The sequence below is a fragment of the Bidens hawaiensis genome, unplaced genomic scaffold (assembly GCF_021521415.1).
Source record: "Bidens hawaiensis isolate Kalapana, Puna unplaced genomic scaffold, B.hawaiensis_p1.1 tig00023403_1, whole genome shotgun sequence".
NCBI classification, from domain to species: Eukaryota; Viridiplantae; Streptophyta; class Magnoliopsida; order Asterales; family Asteraceae; genus Bidens; species Bidens hawaiensis.
In genome coordinates, this window is record NW_027493669.1 from 221,352 (window position 1) to 231,600 (window position 10,249).

The 10,249-nt window shown below is 33.4% G+C and overlaps 1 pseudogene across 1 annotated transcript; it reads right to left on the reverse strand.

Moving 5' to 3' along the window:
• Window positions 1-6,322: 6,322 nt before the first annotated feature.
• LOC143567423 (glutathione S-transferase U17 pseudogene) lies at window positions 6,323-8,578 on the reverse strand (annotated as a pseudogene). The gene is made up of 2 exons (XR_013141411.1): window positions 8,254-8,578; window positions 6,323-6,700 (listed from the first exon to the last, which is right to left on the reverse strand). The product of XR_013141411.1 is annotated as a glutathione S-transferase U17 pseudogene (transcript).
• Window positions 8,579-10,249: the final 1,671 nt, after the last annotated feature.

Below are 10,249 nucleotides of genomic sequence, written 5' to 3' on the forward strand. Positions count from 1 at the left end.
AAAACCCTATGTAACATCGTTTTTTTTTTTTTACATGTAATATATGTTGTTACATTTAATACAAAACATCGAAAACATAAAAAAAATGTTTTGCTATTTTTTTTTACATTTTTTTAGTAATTTTTATTTATGTTTTCAGGAGAGAGAAAATGTAAATAAACTTTTATTAACTTTTATTGTGGATCACAAGATTTAATCTTTAATTAAAAACATGTGGTTGAGAATGAGTTTCTAGAGTTTTCACAACTCAAGTGGGTTTTTATTCTAACTTAACCATATATATATATATATATATATATATATATATATATGTGTGTGTGTGTGTGTGTGTGTGTGTGTGTGTGACATTCGTCAATTTCGGGTCTTGTTTGTATTCGTTTTTGTATTTGTTTATTATGTAAACCGACCCGATTTGTAAACCGAAGCTTATGTTATAATCAAAATGATGGATTTATGTTACAATATTGTTTCACACTTGTTGGGTCTTGAAAACATCCTACCTTTATTTTTATTTATTTATTATTTTTTGTTGTTTTGTGTTTTTGTCTTGATCAATTTTACATGAAAACTCTTGTGTCTCACACCCATATTTGACCACCAACATTACCCTATATATACACCACATTTCCTCTTCATTTTCCCTTGCTACAACTCCAAAAAAAAAAACTCTCTCAAACATCAAAGATTCAAGGTTATCTTCTTAAGTGTTCTTGAAGGTTTTTAGTCTTTCATCTTAATTAGTTTATGTAGCCTTATTAATACTTGTTTATGGTTGTGCAACATATATATAATATACACCCCTTGTTTACCTTTGGTAGTTACTTCTCCGATTCCGGTCGGTGAGGTTTCGGACCTCATAAGGCAAGGCTTCATAGAGGACTTCGTGTCCTTGATATATATACATCTATATAACTTGTTCATACATATTAATCTTGCTTATTTTAGTTTGTTGGTCATGTTTACAAGTTCCATGGTTATGGGTTTTTAAGAGTCTATGCTTCGGTTTAACCGTAAATAGCTCTAAACCGTAAACCGAACTTTGTTACTAGTTTTGTTAAATAATTGTTTAAACATACTTATTGTTAGATCTAAGTTTCTAAAATTATTTTTACAAATTCTATGGTTATGGGTTTGTAGAATCTTACCTCGGTCTTAACCCGAAACACGATCCGAACCGAAAACCAAACTTTTGTTTAAAGATTTTATTGTTAACTTTTGGTATTTTTTATTTGTACATTATTATACAAGTTCTTTAGTGTTTGGACATGTGGAAACCATCTATGAACTTTTTGTGAGATGGAAACCGAACCAAACCGATTCTTACTCGCTTAAGACACACAAATGTGTTTTTTTAGCCATCAAGACTTGTATATTTCTTTAAAAATAGTTACAAATTGATTTTTAAATATTTTCTTAAGTACATGGAAATGTTGGATCCAACTTGATCTCATAACAAAGTTTGGACCGACAAAACCGAACACTTGCTTAACGTTCGTTGTTAGTTCTAAAACAATGGAACTACATACTTGGTTAAGTCTTATTAAATTTTATTGAGTTATCTCATAACATTCAATATTTTGGAAAGTTGACTTTGGGTTTGACCAATTATCAAGACCCGAACCGACAACCCGAACACTCGATAAAAAAAACCCGTTTTAGTATCTTTATTCCAAAGGGATTTGCATTCTTGCATTTTACCCACCTTATTACTTAACATAGGTTGAGTAAATATTAAGGTTAGATACTTTAACCCGGTTTCGAGCAAACTTACATTTTTAAAGGGTTATTATTACAAATTCTTAAATAGTTACATTTTAAAACCTTGAACTTTAATTATTTACATTTCTCAACATTTATTTTGTTTAAAGACCTTCAAGACAACCTTTCTAAATTCAAGACTTCTTTTCTTTTTAGGCATTGTGCGTTAAACTCGTCGTTCCGACAAATCTCCAAATTATCATCTTTCAAGTTTACTACTTGAAGGTGAGTACTTCATACCCCATTTTCCATCTTTTATTTTGGGGGTGACATTTCATACTTATTCAACAAAATGCTTTATATTTGAATCTTAAACCACAAACGTAGTTGTATACTTTACCTAAATAATTGCTCGATTTGGTGTTCTATGCTTGTATGCCTATGTGTTTATCGCTTTTGGTTGGTGGAACTATAAAATCCTAGACTATTTGGCATCCCCTTATAGCAAGGTGTCGTTAACGTAATGCAATTAACGATAACTATAAAATCCTAGACTATTTGGCATCCCCTTATAGCTAGGTGTCGCTAATGTGTTTAGCGATATCTATTTATCCAAATTACCACTTTTATTTATCGTTTCGTATGCAAGTTTTGTGGCTATCTTTATTATAAACTAATATGATTAAACTTATGAATTGCTCACCAACCTTTGTGTTGACAAACTTTATTTTATGAAATGTTGCAGGTTTGCATCTTGGTTGATTTATGATTGTGAAGAAAACGACATCAAAGACCTTAGGATATTAGTAAAAATGAAAAATATCAAATTTGCCATATTTTGTGATATCTTGTTTATGGTTATTTTATGGATAATTGTTATGTGACATTTTCGATGTTGTGAAATGAAATGAGTTTATTAAATACTGTCCTTTAATTAGTGTCATGTGCTTATGGACAATCGTTACACCTCGGCATGTTCCCCCGCCTTTGGTCGGGGTGTAACAATATATATATATATATATATGGGTGAGATCTAGTTAAAACTCATCTTAAAGAGAAAACTTAAAAACTCCAAAAAAACTATTTTTAACTTTTTTTTAAATTTTTTTGGAAGGGGTTTCTTTTTTTTTTGCTCCATTATTCTTATATGTTATTACTGTTTCCAAAAAAAAAAAAAACCTTGTCGGTATAGTGCGCATGTGTAATAGTGTGCATTGTATATATGCAAAAGTGTTTGTATTGCATAGAATACAATACTATTGCAAATATTTGATACACACTATTGTATATATGTAATATAAGACTAATACACACGTCGAATACACATTAGTACGTATGTGTAATATAACATTAACGCACATATGCACCACATCGACTTTTATTTTATTATTATTATTTTTCCATATAATACAACACTACTACACATATATAATACACAAATATAGAATATATGCAATTAAACACTATTAAACTTAAAAATACATAGTAATACATATGTGTAATACAACGGTATCGCACAGTATACGCATTACAACGGGTTTTATTTATTTATTTATTTTTGAGCAAAGGGTAAGAATATATGATGTTGTCTAATGACCCTATAATAATGACCCTCACAACTAAGCTTTAATATTTAAACAAAAATCCTAAAACCACACACAACCGGCAAGTGTACCGATCGCAAGTAGTATAGACCTAGGAAGTCCGAGTATCGAACACGTGGACATGTAAGACGCTAACGATCACTAACCCTAGACAAGACCTACCTTAGAATAATATTTAATTGATTTTTGATTTTTACTTACTTAACTGGACTAACTAACAAAACTTACCAAAAATAGAAAACTTAACGACAAACTAACTGTGTTAACTTAGGATGGAGAAAAACGTATACCTAGGTCTGAATCAAATTGTAGGCCTGACAAGCTATTGGATTGGATGATATCTAGACACTGGTCCCTAAAGATGACACAACTAAGGATCGCTCGGGCTCACTGGATTACCTCTCGGTCTCACACAACAAGCCTAAACTACTCAAAATCGGCTAAAACGACCAAACCGGGAAACAATTGCTAACGTGTTCTAATGAAGGATCACCTCTCGGTCTCACCAACACTCGACCCTAATGGTAATGAATACTACACAACCAAGGATAGAGGAACAATTCAACTTAAACCAAAATAGATCAACTAGTCGCTCAAAACACCTAAACCTGACAAGAAACGAACTCGCTCTCGCGCAATCCTTATTCTAGCATGTAAAGGCAATGAGACAACCCTAACTTCTTATCACCTCTCGGTCTCTAAGAAGGTGCCTAACCGCTGTACTTAATCCAATAAATCATGCAACAAAACCCTACGGTTGTACCTACCGCAAACAAACCCTAAACACAAAGTTTAGAATCAAACAATGCACCGATCAATCAATACAAAACTAATCAACCGACACACGGGGTTTATGCAATGAATCACCAAAATTTCCAGCCACTAAACACAACCTATTTCATGTATAAATCAAACTTTATAATAACAATTCAAGTCTATCAATCAAACAATCCATAAAACCTATCAAACACTAACAATAATCATCATTCCTAGGTAGAACTAACAAGTTTAGCCTAACATATTATTTGGACAGCAGCATATACTCAATAAAAACACCATAGAACTCATACCAATCATCTCAAAAATCATTCAATAATCAATCCTACTCATAAACACTTCAATCTTTCAATCAATCGCAAAACTCGTAATCAATTGAACAAGTATAAAAAGATGATGAACAATGTTATGAAAAGAAAGGATATGGATGAATTCCGGGCTGTTCTTGGCTGCTACAACTGATGAGAAACGTCCCCGAGGCTTGGTTCTTGTGTCTTCTTCCTTCCCTAGCCGTCACACGATCAAACCCTAAGCCGAAAAAACTTTTTCTTCCTCTTCCCTTGCTGCCCACTGCTGCGATCGGCCAGAACCTTTTGCTTAGGTTTTTTTTTCTTTTTTATATTATGTTATAATATGAGGGTTGGGCTATTTCCATGATGTAACGGACCGGGCCTTGAGTTTTTACTTGAAAACGTATGCGTAAAATGCTCGTAAACTGCTCCAAAAGCTCGGTTTCTTTCTTTCTTTCACCCAAAGAAAGAAATTATGTAAAACCTATCTAAAACAAGTTAAAACACATAAGATGTAATACAAAAACGTAGATAAAACGTGCGGAAAATACGTGTGTTTTACAACACATCAAAATATAAGAATAATGGCAAAAACAGAAATTTGAAAATATTTTTTTATTTTTAATTAAAAATAATTCTTTAGGAGTTTTTAAGTTTTCTTTCTAAAGATGAGTTTTCTCTTGATCCTCTCCATATATATATATATATAAATAAAAGAATTTGTTTAATATATTTTATTTTTTATAGTTTTTATTGTCGTACCTTGTCGTAGCCGTATATGGGATTTTTGAGTTTTGACATTCCCCGTTCCCGTATCGTCCTCGTACCCCGATCCCATACTCGTTCCTGTGCTACATAGCCCATACTGGGTTATACCTTATACCCAATACCATTTTTTTAATACCCAATATAATACGCGAACTTTTATAGTATATATTTATGTTAATTCACCACTTTTTATATTTAAGTTTTTTTAAATGCATATTATAAACTAAATAATTTGTACATTTGTGAATTCATGGTTTTTATAATATGTCATTTAACTCCTTGATGCCTATAATAACTAGTTATTTCGGTTTTCTACTAACGACTTTAACTATAACCGCATCTCTTTTATTGGTTTGAGCAATATACGACTTACTTGAAATGAATTGCACAATTCATAAAAGGAAATCTTTCCGCGAACTTCTGTGTATTTCTAGTTACTTATTGTGTCAATTACCAATTCTTGGTCATTGAGATTCGTTGTAATTCGGATTAATATTTAGGTATAGATATTACCTCTTTTTTCTCCTTTCAAACAAATTGAAATGATTGAAGTTTTTCTTTTTGAAATCATGTTAGGTCTAATTCCTATTACTTTGGCTAGATTATCTGTAACTGCAACAAAGCACATTTAATTTTTAAACGAATTTAAATAAGTATAAAAGTTACAAATTCATAACCGAGTATTGATACTCGGTCATACCCGAACACAAACCCGATTCCAATACCCGGTTATATCCGAACCCGATCATACCTTACCGGGGTACTTAGGTTCGTGCTTTTCTTCTCAATACCCTACTAAATTTCTCATAATACCTGATCATACTCGAACCTGGTTTCATACCCGGAACCAAGTATTGGAAAAACCCGATTTGTTCACCTCTACTACCAAGAGCATTGATACAAACGACCCAGACCCAACAGATGCAACTCTGTAGGCCCCAACAGATGCAACTCTGTAGGCCGGCTCAGTATGAAACCCAACCTTCCAAATGGGTAATTCAGGCCCCGGTTCGTTTTAAAGATTAAGATTCAAATTGAAGATAAGAATTCCGGAGGATCATGCCAATCATCTACTTTCTTATTCTTTAAAATATTGTGATTTCTACTTATTATAAAGCATCATATACATATAAGTTGAAGCTCAAAGCCAAGCAAAGTATAACAGCGGATATAGAAACATAAAGGTTAATTTGAAGCAGCCATTGGTGGTTTATGGATTTGAAGCATCCTATAAAAATCCATCAATGTTTGGTACCCTGGGATGGAATCCTTAAGTGCTTCATGTGACAATATACGCTTCGCCCATTCAAACAGTTTTTGGGTTCTAACTTCATCAATTATCTTGAATTCATTGTGGTTTTCAACAAGTTTTATCCAACCCAGAAAGCAGCTAAAAACAACATCCAGATAGCCTACATCATCTCCACCAAAATAAGCCCTCCCATTGCTATACTTCACAAATGCTTCTTCCACCAACTCACATCCTTCAATTATCTCTTCTTTTATGGTTTCTTTTCTCTCCTTTTGTGGTGTTCTTCTCAACTCTTCAAACAACGGAAAAAACTGTAGACAAATACATTGTTGAATACATGTTAGACTTTGTGTTACACAATTAACTACGTACCCAAATGGAAACCGCTTAACTCTTTTATGGCTCAAATAACACAATTAACTATTCGTGTTAAATTGGTTAATGGGTATACATGACCGTTTGTTAATGATATTAAAACGACATACTTTTATATTTTTTTTCTTTTTAATATATAATATATCATAATATTATTTCATCTTCTAACCTGCTAACATAGTTTGTTAATAAGATTATGCAATGTAAGTTTCATTATTACTTTTATTTTATTGTAACAGTTATATTTTACAGCTTATTAATTGTGTGAAGTGAGTTGTTTTTATAATCATGTTCAACTTGCTATTCGTTTTGTCCAACTACTTATATATTTAGTCGTGTTATTCAACTGGTTATCGTCTGACGTTTAACATGCTTTTAAACGTGTCCATTTATATATGTTAAGTGTTTTGAGTAAGTGTTCGGGTTAACTTTAATAATCTTGACAGCTATAGTTTCACGTAAAGATAACAAACCATAATAATCTTTTAAATGAAACAAAAAAGATTTAAAAAAAAAAATAGAATACAAGTTTTCTTTTGTAATAAGTAGGACTATTGGTTTTTATTAACTATCATCTTTTGATCGCTGCTGGTTTCAACTAACGAATTGGCTGATAGCAATCCCACATTTTATCATATTTGTCCCCAATGGGTCACGGCTAACAGAATGCTAACGCCGTTAATTGTGGTTGCCGGAAAACGCTTTTGGCCGAAAAAGTCACATTTTTTGCCGGAAAACTTAACCTGATCACCACCACCAACCAACAACCATCACTTGAGCACCACCAACCAATTCCGACGATGATACTAGGGTTTCGACGACCTCAATAATTGGGGCTTTTACTAGAAAAAAGTTCTTAAAGGTCCGATCTAATGTTACAAAGATGCTTGAGACGAAAATTTTGAGTTTTCCGAAAAGTTTTCTGGACAAAAACGTTTTTCCGGCGACCTGCAACTAACGACGTTAGCATTCTTTTAGTCGCGAACCGTTGGGAATAAAAGATGAAATCGTTATCAGTCAATTTGTTAATTAAGTTGTTGGCCAACAAATGATAGTTGGAATAGATATTCAATACGCCTAAAAAAATAGGATCTTAAATAGAAGATTGTAGCCATTTGTGACCAAAATATAAGCACAATGTTTATAAAGATAAGGCAATGGCGTTGACATATGTGATTAATTTCAGAATTTACAATTTGCAAGAACATTTGCGACGTTAATATTAGAAAGATTGTATTAGTTGGGTTTATCGCACGTCTGTCTGGATGTCATGCGTCACATTTAAAAAAAAGTTTGGTTTATTATAAGTATCCCTACCATGATTAAGAAATATAAATGTTAGTTTTCTTTTATTATCCTTACAGTATCTATTAATATACACAATCGATTACAATTTCGAAAGAGAAACTAATTAATTTTAACAATTTCATAATATAACAATAAACTTAATAGTTAAACGTTTGTAAGAATCAACACACACTTAACGCACCTTGGTATCGATGTAGTTGGCCCAAAACCGGCTGTCGGCTCTATCTAAAGGATCCGAAGGAAGGATTGGGTGGATATTCGGATAGATTTCGTCAAGGTACTCTATTATGATAAGTGATTCGGATATTGGTTGTTTGTTTGCATGAAAAAGAACCGGGACTTTCTTATGAATAGGATTTGATTTAAGCAGGAGCTTACTTTTGCATGCGAGGTTTTCATCTATGAACTTGTACTCAATTGACTTGAGATTGAGAACGAATTGAACTCTGTTCACAAATGGTCTTGCGGCTGTTCCAAGAAGCTTAATTTCACTATTAATTTCCATGATAAAAAGATTATACATAATGAAAGGGGAGATGCTCATGTATATATATACATACCAAAGCTAATGCATGCGCAACCTAACATTTACCTAAAGTACAAAACTTACCCCATAAATGAGTAATTAGATCTGGCGGTGGTTTAGGACTGTTGTCAAACTCTTAACACAAAGTAGCTTTAAATTTACTTTTATTTTATTAGATTATTTAGTTTATTCTAATTTAAACTAACTTTCTTTAAACCTTCTTTTATTATCTTTTTTTTATCATCCCATTGTTTATACTATTTGGATTAACAGAAAAGGTTTTATATACACTGGTAGATAGATGTAAAAGGAAACTAGTGTGGTCCTTCAATAAAAAAGTGTGAGCCTGTGCCATCTATCCATCTATATAAACGTTTAAAAAAATTTTATGGGTATGTTTGGTTGGAGGTAATGGAATAAAGAGAGAATGGAATGAAAGAAGGAATGAAATAGATAAGGAAATGAAATGGATCATTACCATTCCTTTGTCTTGTTTGATTAACTGTGAGAATGAAATGATGCTGTTTGGCATCAAAAAAATTGTAGATATGAAATAGAAATAAATAATAAAAACACTCATATCTAAAAATAATTTTTTTAAGAAAAAGAAAACTGTAATTGTGACGATGGTGGTGGTAGCTCCAGCGACGAAAATGGTGGCGCAGGGGCGGCGGTTGTGGTGGTGGTGGTCAACCGGTGGTAGCATTGGTAGTGATGGTGATGATAGGGTGGCGGCGACGGTGGTGGTGGTGGTAAGGCAGCGACAGTGGTGGCGGCGATGATGGTCAGGTGGCGGAAGTGGCGGTGGTAGCGCTGGTGGTAAGGTGGTGGTGTAGGCGACGATGGTGGTGGCGATGGTAGTGTCGGTGGTTGCTATTAGGTGGTGGTGGTGTGTAAGACCCCGAATCCCAGAAATCCTACAGTTGGTAATAATAGCCAAAATTCAAAAAAAATTAAAACCAAACAAGTTCATCTTATTTAAAACCATTTCAGAGTAATTAAACAGCGGAATAATAAGTATTAAAATTCCCAAAAACTGGGAATTGGTGCCCAAAGTCAAATGTATAAAAAATAAATAAATAAATAAATTGTTTGTTTTATTTGAATTCCTTGACCAGAAATGCCTTCAACCGTCCGAGTAATCTCTAGCACGTCTAAGTGATAATCCCTAGCCTTGACCTGAAAATCAATCTAATATACACACAAAGTCAGCTTGAGCTGAGTGAGTTCCAGTTTTATAAGTAACATCCATAAATCAGATTTATTTAATAAATATAAAAAGATTTGGAGAAAATCATAAGTGATTAGATAAATACTTTTTTCTTGGTCAAACATGCAACACGGGCCTCCTCACCCCGGTCTTCCCCGAGTAATATATTTGACCCGCTCGCGGTTTAACAAAAACCAACAAAATCATGCAACACGAGCCTCATCACCCCGGGTCGTCCCCAAGTAATATATTTGACCCGGTCATAGTTTAATAAAACAAAAATCACGCAACACGAGCCTCCTCACCCCGGGTCTTCCCCAAGTAATATATTTGACTCGGTCACGGTTTAACAAACCTAAACACATGATGCGGGCCTCCTCACCTCGGGTCTTCCCCGAATAATATATTTGACCCGACCACGGTTTAGCAGAACGGCGGGCC